The following is a 14,135-nucleotide window of genomic DNA, read 5'->3' as shown; positions in this document are numbered from 1 at the left end:
TGTTAAATTACAATATAATACCATACTGTAGGGAATTCAGCAAACTTACTATGTCAGGGTGATTACAGTAGCCTTCCTCCATCACAGAGAGGGGAGGGATATTTTCCTCTTGGGAATATAAAGTTCCTGGATTTTCAAAATGTCTTATCTATCACTATGGTAGCCAGGATACCAATGTCTCTGTTCAGGGCATGTTCTGGAGAAGGAAGAATGGCAAAGGCTCATGCCCATGGAATGCACACGCTCCTCCTTCCCTCTTTTGCACCATGACACTGTTGAATGGCCTGATGAGGGCTGAGTTATGACACTAGTACTGTGATCTTTGGCTCAGTGACTGTGAAGATCCTGGGGCTCAAATGATAAATGTCTTTATCAGGCAATAAAATCATAATTCCCAATCCTCTTAAATTAGAAGTTAAGATTGGCTTTTGGGTTCTTTGTGCCACTGAAACAGCAGTCAGGGATGGGAAGCTATACTGACTGAGATAATGATCCTAATCACAAGGGGAATATTAATTTTCTAATTCAAAATGAGGGCAAGGAAAGCTATGTATTGATATAGGGAGACACTCTGGAAAGCCTCTTAGTGCTCCTTTGCCCTACAGTCATGATCAGTTAAAACCTTTTGAAATCCAGTAACTACAGGGATGCCAAAGGCTCAAATTTTATAGGAATGAGGGTTTGGATCACCCCATTAAAATAAAACACTCTTTTCCAGCTATAGTGCCAGCAGTTGTTTGAGTCTTCTACATTCTGACTGACTTTTTACCTAGCTTGTTGTCAATTACTGAGAGAAATGTGTTATATTCCCCAACTATGATTGTGGATTTGTCCATTTCCCTCTTTAATTGGGTTTAATTTTTGCTTCATATATTTTGAATTTCTGTTATGAGGTGAATATGTGTTTTTAATTGTTATGTGTTACTGACACATTTACCCTTTTATCATTTAAAGTGTTCCTGTTTTGTTTGTGGTAGCACTCCTTGTGCTGATATATATTTTACCTGATATTAACATATTCATTTTAATTTTATTACAGTTACTATTCCCGTGACATATTCTTTGCATTTTTGTTTTACTTTAAAACTTGGATTTAAATATGTCTATCACAGAATATAGTTGATTCTTTTTAAAAAAATCAGCCTGATGGTCTTTGCCTTAAATGAAGGTTTATTACATTTATATTTAATATAATTTTATATAGTTTTATTTATGGTTACCATTTCAAACTTTTCTGTTCTTCCTTTCATGCATTCTTTTTATTAATCAAGTGCTTTTATGATTATGTTTTAATTATCTTTTATTAACTAGTGTTTGCTCTAGAAATTATGCTACTTTAAATCGTTAAATCTACTTAGAGGCAATAATGAATTGCCTCAGGCAGGTATAGGAAACTTGCAATAATTGTTTCTATTTACTCTCCCCATACACTCCTTTAGTACTATTGTCATGCATTTACATCTATATAGGTTATAAGCTCAGAAATTCAGGGTTACAATTGTTGCTTTTTAACCACATGTCAATTTAATTAATTAAGGTAAAAAGAATATACACACAAATATACATTCTTATATAGCCTTTTATATACCAATTTATTCTTCATTGTTTCCTAGAGGCCTGAATTGCTCTAAGTGACATTTATCTTGAGCCTGAAAAATTCCATCATTTCCAGCTTGTTTGACATGTCATTATTCTGTCTTAATTTTTACTGGATCATTTTGCTTGATAGAAATTTTGGATACAGGTTTTTCTTTCATCATTTTGAATATGTTGTTCCAATTTCTTCTGGTCTTTTGGTTTCTAAAGATAAATCAATCATTTATTATAATTATTGTTCCTTTATATGCAAAATAATGTTTGTATGTGGCTGCTTTCAGGCTTGTCTTTTTATCTTTGGCTTTCAGCAGTTTGAATATGATGTGCCTAGGAGTAGTACTTATCTTCGTGTTTATCTTGCTTGAAGTTTTCCGAGACTCTTAGATCTGGAAGTATTAAACTGCCACATTTGGCAGTTTTAATCATTACATTTTTTTCCCCTGACCTTTTCAATCCTCTCCTTCTAGAACTCAAATTATGTGTTTGTTAGGCCTTTTGATATTGTCCACAGGTTGGATTGCAAGGCTTCAGGTCTCTGAGCCTCTCTGTTCATTTTTTCATTTTATTTTACCATTTTTTTTCTGTATTCTTTGAATTGAGTACTTTCTATTTATCTCTCTTCAAGTTTTCAAATTCTTTTTTTCTGTTTTCTCCAATCTGCTATTGAGATCATCTAGAGAACTTTTATTGTCAGTTATTTTACTTTTCAGCAAGCTAATTTCCACTTTTGATATATCACAATTCCCTGTTGAGATTTCTTATTTGTTAATACTTTGATACCATATTTTCCTTTAATTGTTTCATCATATTTAAGATAACTGCTATGAAGCTGTTGCCTGCTAAAGTTAACATCTGGTTCCTCTTAGATTCAGATTATTTTAACTGGTCTACACCCTGACTAACAGTATTCTTTCCTGAGCTTTATATATATATATATATATATATATATATATATATATATATATATATATATATAAAAAAATTTTTTGTTTCAAGAGTGGATATTGTTGATAATGTAACATCACTGAATTGTGTTGTGTTCTGATAATTATTGTTTTTTGTTCTACTAGGCAATTAATTTGCTTGAGTTCATCCAAAAACTTTGTTTCCTGCATAATATATAGCAGCTCATATTTCTGTTCTGTATTTTTATCTTCTGGTTCCTACCTTTCTATTCTGATCCCTGGGGTCTTGTCTATGTTTGCATAATTTGAAGGCCAACCAAAGATTTGGCCAGAGATTATTCTCAGATATAAGGATTTAGTGTCTATGGTTTTCTTCTTCCAGGAATTCTCCCCTAATTTCCATCTGCTCTGTCAGCCTTGGGATCTAGTCTCTAATGCCTCAGGTCAGTAAGCTCAAGCTCTATCCTAATTAAGCTGCAGACAACTTCAGATTCTCTCAGTTAGAAAAAGATACAAATTCACAGAATTTGCCTAAGTGTGGCTCCTTGAGCCACACTGTCTATAACAGTGCTATAGACACTGTTTTTGTCTATAACCCTGGGGACCATTGTGCATGGGTGTTTTCTTTGTCAGTTATTGATTTGAGCAGTTTTCTTGGTTTTGTAATTGTCATCCATGGGAGAGTTTGCATGACCATATCACTCCACCACCTTTGTTAGGGTTTCTTTCTTTCCTAGTGAATTTACCTCAATTTCCCCATGATCATCCTACTAAAGATGTAATATCAAGCACAATGGAAGATTCCAGGACACTGTTACAACACTGTAGTGTTTATTCTAATTGCTCATTCCTCTGTCATACCAAGAGCTTAATCTTAATGCCACTCCTGGTCATATAAATGCCATGAAGTACCCAGGAAATAAGAAGAGCCAGAAAGAATAAATATCACCCCTATTATTCTCAACATTATTATTAAAGTGATCATTTTAAAAGACATCTGATCAAATTACTTCTCTACATAAAATTTGCCTTTAGCTTCCTACTTTCTACAATGTAAAGTCCAAGCTCTCTATCATGTCATGTAACGTATATATTGTACTTACTCCATGTCTAGGACAATGGACTAGATTCAATGCACTGTGTATGACATAGTGGAATTTCAGTAAATTTATGACAGAGTTGGCTACAGGATTTGGATGGTGCTACTTACTTGGTGAATTAACGCTATGTTGGTTGCATACACTTTTAAAAGAATTTTTCTTGTCTCTGTAACTAGATTGGAACATATAGACTGTGATGGTTGTGTAATAACTTGACTAGGCTACAAGGCACCCAGATATTTGGTCAAAACATCATTATGGGTATGGTTGTGAGGGCGTTTGTGGATGAAATTAACATTTAAATTAGTAGACTGAGTAGATTACCCTTCCTAATGTGGATGGGTCTCATCCAATTAGTTGAAGGCCTGAATAGAACAAAAAGGCTGATGTTTCCAAGTGAGAGAGAATTATTTCTGCCTAACTGGGACACTGCCCTTTTTTCTTTCTTCAGACTCAAACCAAACATTGGCTTTTCCTGTCTTAAGCCTGCTGGTTTGAGGGCCAGAGCTACATTAATTTTTCTCAGGGCCTTTAGCTTCATACTGGAACTATACCACTGGTTCTCCTGGACCTCCAACTTGACTCACTCTGCAGATCTTGGAATTGTCCATATCCATAATTGCATGAGCCAATTCTTTATAAAAAATCTGTTTATATATGTCTATCTGTATTTGTATCTCTATCTATCTATCTATCTATCCATCTATCTGCTTATCTATCTAGTCTCTAATTGGTTCTATTTCTCTGGAGAATCCTAATACATAGAATAATGAACACATATTAAGAAAGTACTCACTTACTGAATGAATAAACAATAACAGAAAAACCAGAGTCACTAATTCAGATTCTTCTTTTCTATGTAACTACAAATACCTAGATTGAGTAATTCAATCACTGATCTGTTATTTCTCTAACCCTTATTATTTTTATTTTTTTGATCCCCATTACTGAGTTAATATTACTGAGATCTTGGCATGTTAATGGTAATAATAAAAATAGCTAATAAATTTTTTAAGAGAGCACCAATAAGTACCAGAGTTTATTCTAAAAGCTTTATCCATTAATTCATTTAATCCTCACAACAATTATTAGTAAATATTAATGTTACCCTGGAAAAAGCAAATTGAACCTGTTAGGCATCTCCTCTATGCCAGTCCTTATGCTAGATGTTTTATATAAATTATCACATTAAAACTTCACTATTAACCTACAAGTTATAGATGCAGCACTAATAGTCACTGACTTTAATAATCAGGTTCAAACAATGAGGTATATCAGTTTGGAATCCATGTCTATGTAATTCCAAGGATCTTTCCCTTGTATAATTCTTAAGGAAACATGCTCTTTTCACCTAAATAAGCACTATAGAACTTAGGTTTTTGGGCCTATGACAAATTTTTCAGGACTTTTCCAGGGTCTGCTTGGAGAGAGCATTGTAAGCTTATACAAGGGTCTATGCACTATAAGTACCAAGTGCTTATCACAGAAGATTGGTGAACAGTAAAGAATGTGAACATGTAGATCTTAACAAGTGATAGACTAGAAAATTCACAAGAAAATGGAGTTTGAGCTACAACCAAAGTGAATCTAAAGCAAGTGTAGGGGCTTCCCTGGTGGTGCAGTGGTTGAGAATCTGCCTGCTAATGCTGGGGACGTGGGTTCGAGCCCTGGTCTGGGAAGATCCCACATGCCACGGAGCAACTAGGCCCGTGAGACACAACTACTGAGCCTGTGCATCTGGAGCCTGTGCTCTGCAACAAGAGAGGTGGCGATAGTGAGAGGCCCGTGCACCGCGATGAAGAGTGGCCCCCACTTGCCACAACTGGAGAAAGCCCTTGCACAGAAACGAAGACCCAACGCAGCCAAAAATAAATAAATAAATAAATAAATTAAAGCAAGTGTAAAAAATGAAACCCATTCAAACCTGAATATCTGCAATTTCATGAGCTTCCTCCATAGCTTTTCTCTCTCTTAAGTACACTGTGTATTTATTTGCATCTGAACCATTACAGAAAGTCTTTCTTGGCTCTAAATTGAGTCACTATCCTTAATAACATAGTGACACATCTATTAGATTATATTTCATCAATGTACAATTCCATCCATTGTGTACTTTGTCCAATTCTCCAATTAATCTGATGATATGTTTTTCTATCTAATCATGTTTCCAAATATTAGTAGAGATAGAATTGTCTGTGTCCCTAAGAAAAGACAAGCCTTCATAATTTTATAAGTCCTTTTTAAAGGAACAGGCCTGCTGGGTTTTGCCCTGAGGCATTTTCATTGATTGTTGCTTGCTCGAAGGCCAGGTGACCTTTGCAGATGGAAGATGCACCTGTCCCTAAAGGGCCACACATTCAGTAGTTGCCATTTGGTTTCTAGTTCAAAGAACATATCCCTGTTCTGGTGAGTCTGTGTCAGAAGGTTTAGCAGATGTTTCAGCTGTATAAGTCACAGTAGGTGTTTTCCCCTGTATGTAGTCTTTTCAAACCAGATTTCATGCTCCAACCACTTATAATGTTTTATTAGAAAATAATTTCTAAATAGAGCTCTAAATTAAATTTAAATTTTGCAATATGTAAAATTAAGCTGACATAGAATATGATGCTGAAGATACTGTTTCTTAGAAGTATTAAGACTTTGAATATGAGAGTATTAATCACAGTTGGCATAAACCCATGTGAAGATCTGAAAACAGATTTACATTTCTTTAACATTATCTCAGTTTTGTTGAATTATTTTCTTTTGCTAGTGTTTGATTCCAGTTGAAGCAGATTTAAGTAACAGTATATCATTATTAAAACATAAGATAGTCATATTTGGCACAGTTCTGGAGATCCTAAAGAGGTATTCATATTCCTATAAAGAGGTAAATATGAAAATATCCCCTTTCTTTTCTGTGGATAAAAGTAGAGGAATTTGGAGACATATTCTGAAAATAATGATCATTTCCCACTGATGACCATATTATTTGATGAAAGTAAAAAAATAATTCTGGGTTTTCACTTATTTTCATCATTATTTTCTTGGCATCTACACAAGCTTTGCATATTTATATATAATGCATGATCATGTCTAGGAATGTTTTCAAAACTATTCTTGGAGAGAAAAATACCAACATAACTTTAGAATCATGATATATGATGTAAGGTTAAGACTATGAATAAATTATTCCAAATTATATGAAACCTTATTCCAACTTGTATTTGGTCTTTTTTTTTAAACAAAATACAAAGTTGGGGTGGATTCTTGATCTTTCCTTCAAACAACTGTTAATATGAGTATTTAGGATCAGAAATACAGAACAGAGTTTTTGGAGTCAAGAGAGCTTTAGTGGAAAACTTTAAACTTGATGCAAACCACCTCTTTCATATCTACAGCTCTTTGTAACTACTCTAGCTAAAGTAGAGAATGATGTGAAAATATTGTATATAAACATGGATAGTTAAATTAAAAGGTAGGGTCCTATTAGTCAAAACATAAACATATGCACTATATTTTCACCTCAGTAAACTAGGTGAGTTAATGACAAGAAGGGTCATAGCTGAAAACGTTAAGAGTAAGTTGGGGCACAAATATTTCCCTAAGAGGGAAATAATTATAATAATATAAATATTATCTGTCAAGACATGGGAACTGGAGTACAGAAAAAAATAGGTGGAACAGCCCCTTAAACAGGTGGAAGACACTAGGACACAATCTATACAAGGGTCTAAAAGTTAAATCATTAGATTTTAAATTGATAGCATGAAAACTTCTATCAAACCACCAAAATAGAGACCTCCCTTTTCTAAAATATAGGTTGAAATTCTATGGGCAGCACCACAATTTGCTCACTCTTTTATGTATAACTGTTGGAGATCTGTTGGGATGATACATCAGTCGTGAATTGTGGGTTGGGGAAGGGTACAGAAGATAGCATTTCATTGTTTTAAGACAAGACCCAGGATCACAAGATTTCCATGCCCTTCTCATTCCTGTCTATTTCATCTCCCTTGAAAAAGTTGACTTCCTGGTGAAAGGATATGAGACATATTAAGCAGGGTCCTGGCAGGAAACAGATGGCATATTCAAGAGAGTAATTTGAAGAAATTTAGTAAAGAGGTGATTTAAAAGAGCTTTGTCAGAATTCAGAAAAATCAATAAGGAAAAGTGGAAGACACTGGGGCTAGAAACAGTTCTGTAGGGACAAAACGTTGAAGTTCAAGGTAGCTGTTAGGACAAGAGCTCTGGTTGAGGAATGCAGCCAGACATCAATCACCTGGTTAGGAGGAAATTGGCCTCACACTCTTCCCACTTTCTCACCTCCAATTTATACCTCCTGTTGGCTAAAACCACACAGTGACAGAGGGCAGGGATCCTCTAATGTAATCCAAAAGGCTCATCATCCCTAGCTCCAGGGTAGGGTGGAAAAGGAAGAGGTGAAGATTTGTAGGAGCAAAAGTGATATTTAACACATAAGGGTAGAATAAACAACATTTCAAAGAATTTTCTCATCTGCCTTGAGGCAAAACTATCTGATGCAAGGAATATAATTAATAATTGTTCCTTAGATTTTTGGAATTTTATTGTAGTCAATCAAAATATTCAATATAGAGTCAAATATAGAAAAGTTTTATAGAATCAGAAATGAAAAAATACACAATGTAGAAAGAGTTCAGTGATGTTGGGGTAAAACAGGAAACCCTGTAGATTTAGGAGAGCACGCTGCACTGGTCTGCAGTGTGACTAGGCACCTGGCTACCTAACATAGAATTCTCTGGAATCTGGTCTAGATTTGTGTGTTGACTTCTGCCTGACTTTGCTAGCCTTTTCCTCTTTTATCATCCTGTGTTAAGGATTTATTGAATGTTTTCTGAAATTACAGCACATGGCCAGTTCATTTGAATTTTTTCTCCACTTAGTCTTCTTTTGATGTAGAATCTGGTGGTGTCTTCACAATCTTCATCCCATCTTTCCTCACCCCTCTGACTGTTACTTAGCAAAGACGTCTGATATGAGCTGCAATAGAGGAGACAGAGTGATCCCTTGAGATATTTATTCTCTTTATTCAGAGATATTTTTTGAGCTAGTCCTATCCTGTAAGTTGCTCTAAGAGTGGTACAGTAAGTGGGGCAGATATGCAAACATTGCACAGGCATCTAATTAGAGCTGTATGAGAGATACCCAAGGTAAGAACCTAGTATAAACAGGAGGGGTAATTTATAAAAAAGCAATTTTGGGGATTCTATGACAACCTTTATAATAAGTTCAATTCAACAATATGTTTTAATATGGTATTATGAATTTGCACTCAGTGAATTGTTAGTTGTTACATAGGGAAAAATGTATATAATATGTGGTCTGTCCAACCAGGACCTTTCCAACTAGTTAAGAAGACATGAAAATCCATTAAACAATAAATTATACATTGAATAGCATGGTTGTTTAAGTTTCCAGGGAGTGAGTATTGAAAGAAAACTCTACACAACAAGAAAGACTCGACAAGATGAAGGTCAAATCATGACCTTAGCAACAGGGACTATAAAGATTGTAAGAGGATATTGTTTCCCAAAGGAAATGCAGCATCTTCCTTTACCACTTTCAAACTAGAGTGATAAGGAATTATAACAGCAGTGGAGTTGGCAAGAATAACAAGATTCTTGACCTCCAAAATCTTCCTTATCTATAATTCTCATGGATTTCCATCTGTCTCAACAAAGATAAAAATATGAATTCTTTTGCAGTGTGGTCTTCTTCATCTGATATGTGCCATAATTTATAGTGTCTAAGAAGTCTGAAACTATGGCCATTTGGGGTTCACAGTAGATCTAGAATGCTTGTACTAAATCTGTTTGTGTATTTGTGTATGTGTGTATACAAAATATTGTATTTCTAAATATAAATATATGTATAAACAAATATGAATATATTTACAGTGCTATCAAGTATTCTGACTCTGTGGGGTTATGGATTAGACATACAAATACCACCCAGGTTTTAAAAGCTTAATCAATTTTATATAATCTTTTAAAAATATTTTAAGAGAAACTTTCAGTTTTCCTTTGCTTTGTTAACTCTTCATCCATATTCAGTTCTCATTTAAAAAAACAGTATGTTTTTCCTGTTTGGAGTTAGCATAATTTCTCTCTTCATGTTTGATTATTTAATTCAATATCAGGATTGCTTGGTTTGGCAAGATCTTTTAGCATCCAGGAAGTTAAAATCATGCATAGAAAATTACATTCTGCTTCATTATGGGGGCAGGTCTTATTTTTATGTGTTGTCTCTATTATAACACATAGTAAAATATAGTCTTTCTTTTTGAAAGTACATGTAGATAAAGTTATTTATATCCTTTGGGGCCTCTTCTGAAAATGTGAAGCCATCAGAATTAGAAGTCAGATTCCAGATGCTCTTTGCTTATTAACATTCATTGCCTTAGTTCAGGTCCATGTTACTTTTGTCCTGAATTTCTGAAGGCACTTTCCATCTGCCCCACCTCTAAAGTGTTTGTGAGTTTAAAATCCCCTTGTTTTATACTCATGGCAAAGCAAATTTCTGAAGCCCACCCACCTCTGTTAAAAATGCCTAAGTGGCTCTTGAATGCCTATTGTTTTAATTTCGTAACATGGCATTGGAAATCTTTCACAATAAGATCTAACATCTCTTTTACATTCTTATTTCTCAGTACACTCATTTCTCCATTTACTATATAGACTGGCCAATAAGACTATGCAGCTATAACTGAACATGTCTTGTTTTTATCTGCATGTATTTAGTTATATGGTACCTGTTTCCTAAAATGACATCTCTCCCTCTCCTGACTTTGTAGTGGCTGTCTTTTTAGGCTGAAATCAAATCTTTCTGGTCTTAAAGTTTCTCTCTTCTAAATATTCATATTCCATTTATATTCCAATAAAACGTATGTCTTTCTTGGTCCTGTGTTATTATAATTTATGTGAATATCTCTCTTTCACTGTCCAGTACTTCACTCAATAACATTTGATATGTCTGTACTGTGGGTCATGCTCTTTTATAAGAAATTTTGGAAACAAAATAGAACACAACATAATGTTTGTGCTAATAGAGTTTATATTGAATTTAGTGGGTCAACAGCTAAACACAGTTACAAAACAATATGATATAAGTGATCACAAAATAATATATGAAATATTATATAAAAAGATGAGAAAAGGTACCTAAGTCTGCCTGCAAAATAAAGGAAGTCTTCATTAATGGTAGGTTAATATAAAACTGAGATTTTAAGAATGAAGAGAAATTTACTTGTCAGGCAATAATGAGGAAAGACTCAGATAAATAGATAAATTGAGAGAATTAGATTGTTAAATGGGCCCAAGAGATTCAGTAAAGTTTGGTTTAGAGTGCATATAGAGGAAATGGAGTAGGAGTCAGGTCATAAAAAACATTTTGTGTCCTTCTAAGTCTGTAAGAAATAAGAAAGAACTGAAAAAAAAATATGAATAGAGATTTGCTTATCTGAAATATTGCCCAGGCTGTGGTGTAAAGAGAGGATGGCTTGGAATACATTAGACCTGAGAAGGGGAGTGAAATTAGATGATTGCTTCTGTGGTTCAAATGAGACATGATTAAATAATGAACCATGGTGGTGGCCTTGAATATGGAGAGGGAAGGCAGATTTGACAATGGAAATAGGTAGCGGGTAGAAGTGGCAGGATTTTGTGGCTGATTGCTTACAGGAATGAGAGAAGGAGGGTGGAAACCACCCTCTGGTTTTGGCGAGGGCGGCTAAAGAATCTGGCTGTCCAGTCACCAAAACAGGAAATAAGAGAGGAAAGGCTGGTAGAAGCAGCAAGAGCATGAGGTTGTTTTAGGACAGGTTGAGTTTGGGGTACATTTAGAACTTTATGTTGAGTTGTCAATTTGGAAGTTGGAAGAAATGTTGAAGAGCTCAAGAGAGAGATGAAGAGAGAACTCAAAATAATATGAAAGTGTTGATTCAGGACTTGGAAACAACACAGGTAATTAAAATAGTTACATGGAATGATGGAGTGTCCAGGCTTACATAGAATAGGATCAGAGAGCACTGAAAAGTCTCAACGTATAAGGAGCAATAAGAAGCTTATGATTCATTAACAAAAGACTAAGAAGGAAGTTTCAGGGGAGTCTAGTGTAATGGAAGTTGAGAAAGGAGAAGGTTTTCAATGGTGTTACGTGCTAGTAATGATTAAATATTATCCATTGGATTTGGAAATTAGGGATCCTTGATTACTTCATCAGGTCATTTTCTTTTTTTTCTTTTCTTTTTTTTTTTTTTTTTGCGGTACGCGGGCCTCTCACTGTTGTGGCCTCTCCCGTTGTGGAGCACAGGCTCCGGACGCGCAGGCTCAGCGGCCATGGTTCACGGGCCCAGCTGCTCCGCGGCATGTGGGATCTTCCCGGACTGGGGCACAAACCCGTGTCCCCTGCATCGGCAGGTGGACTCTCAACCACTGCACCACCAGGGTAGCCCCATCAGGTCATTTTCAATGAGAGCAAATGCAGTCTTCAATAACTTCAGAAATGAAAAAGTGGAAACATCAGGTATTGTGTCCTCTTTTGATAAGGTAAGAAATGAAGAACTATTACGTGATAGGACAATAGTCAAAAACAAACACAGTATTGTTGAATGTTTTATTTTTGTGGGTTTTTATTTTTTTATAAGTGAGAGATCTCAAGTATGAGATTCTTAGGAGAATGATCCAGTGGAAAGCAATAAACAAAAACCCACTTGAGTAAGAGGGTACTTGATAGAAGTTATTTTCAGTCAAGATGATTTATACGTTTTAGAAAGAAAAGGTGATGGAATAGTCTTTGAACAATGTATGGACGAAGGCAAGATTTTAGGTGAAGAAGTGAAACAGTTGTTTTTTCTTTCTGTGAATTAGAAAACTAGGTCATTTACTATGATAGGTTGAGAGGAAGGGGACTTTGAAGAAATGGTTGCATATTTGAAATAACTACTATGTAAATATGGAGGGCTTAAGTGCATGTTGCATGATATCTGAGCAGTGTTCAGGACCCATCTGAAGTCAGACACCATGAAGTCTTCATGGTACCTTTATTAAGAGTTGGGTGATTTTCCTCCAAGGCAGAAATAAAGAATAGTTTGATGCAGATTTGAGGAATTTAAGTTTGAATAAAATTGAAATATCATGTAAGGGATGTAGAGGTGTTACTATGAAAATTTGGAAGTAATGAACCATGAGGTCTTGAAGCCAGGATTAGATTTGATGGCCTTAAAAGTGGGTGGTAGGTTCAGGAGAAATGAGAATTTCCTTTTGGCTGAAGCTGAGGTGTGTTGCTCTCAAACCTAAGAGTATATAAAAATATCATGTTAAAAGTGCAGGTTTTTAGGCTATCCCCACAGACTTTAGAGTGAGTTTTTGGAACCTGCATTTTTAAACCATCCAGATGAGGATGTAGGAGGTCTTCAATAACAATTAGAAAACAAACAAACACTGGGAAGTCAGTTGAGAACAAAGATTAAGAATGAGTCTGTAAAGGTAAATGGGGGTTGTGCTGCCATGAAACTTGAGCATTTTTTGCTGAAGAATGTAAAATTCTTCCTTCAGATAATATATTAGGCAAAGGAGCTTACCAAAAACTCCAAGAACTAATAAGTGAGTTCAGAAAGGTTGCAAGATACAAGATCAACAAACAAATGTCAATCACACAAGAAGATCAGCTCTGTGCTTTGTGACCACCTAGAGGGGTGGGATAGGGAGGGTGGGAGGGAGACACAAGAAGCAAGAGGGAGGAGATATGGAGTTATATGTATATGTATAACTGATTCACTTTGTTATAAAGCAGAAACTAACACACCACTGTAAAGCAATTATACTCCAATAAAGATGTTAAAAATTAAAAAGTCAATCACATTTCTTTATGTTGACAATGAACACATGGAAACCAAAATTAAAAACACAGTACCAGACTTCCCTGGTGGCGCAATGGTTAAGAATCCACCTGCCAATGCAGGGGACACAGATTTGAGTGCTGGTCCGGGAAGATCCCACATGCCGTGGAGCAACTAAGCCCGTGCACCACAACTACTGATCCTACGCCCTACAACTATTGAGCCTGTGCCCTAGAGCCCACGGTCTACAACTACTGAAGCCCACATGCTTAGAGCCAGTGCTCTGCAACAAAAGAAGCCACCACAATGAAAAGCCCACGCACCGCAGTGGAGAATAGCCCCCGCTCACCGCAACTAGAGAAAGCCCACTCAGCAACGAAGACCCAACACAGCCAAAAATAAAATAAAGCATATAAATTTAAAACACACACACACACACACACACACACACACAATACCATTTGCAATCACTCCAAAGAAATGACATATATAAGTATAAACTTAACAAAATATGTACAAGATCTATATGCTCAAAAGCACAAAATACTGATGAAAGAAGATCTAAATAGATAGATAGACATACTGTATTCATGAATTGAAAGAGTCAACATGGTAAAGATGTAAATTTTTCCCACATTGATATGTAAATTTAATGTAATTCCTGCCAATGTCCTA

This window comes from Mesoplodon densirostris, chromosome 4, assembly GCF_025265405.1.
Source record: "Mesoplodon densirostris isolate mMesDen1 chromosome 4, mMesDen1 primary haplotype, whole genome shotgun sequence".
Taxonomy (NCBI): domain Eukaryota; kingdom Metazoa; phylum Chordata; class Mammalia; order Artiodactyla; family Ziphiidae; genus Mesoplodon; species Mesoplodon densirostris.
The sequence above is the reverse complement of the archived record's forward strand: the minus strand, read 5'-3'. Positions refer to the sequence as shown.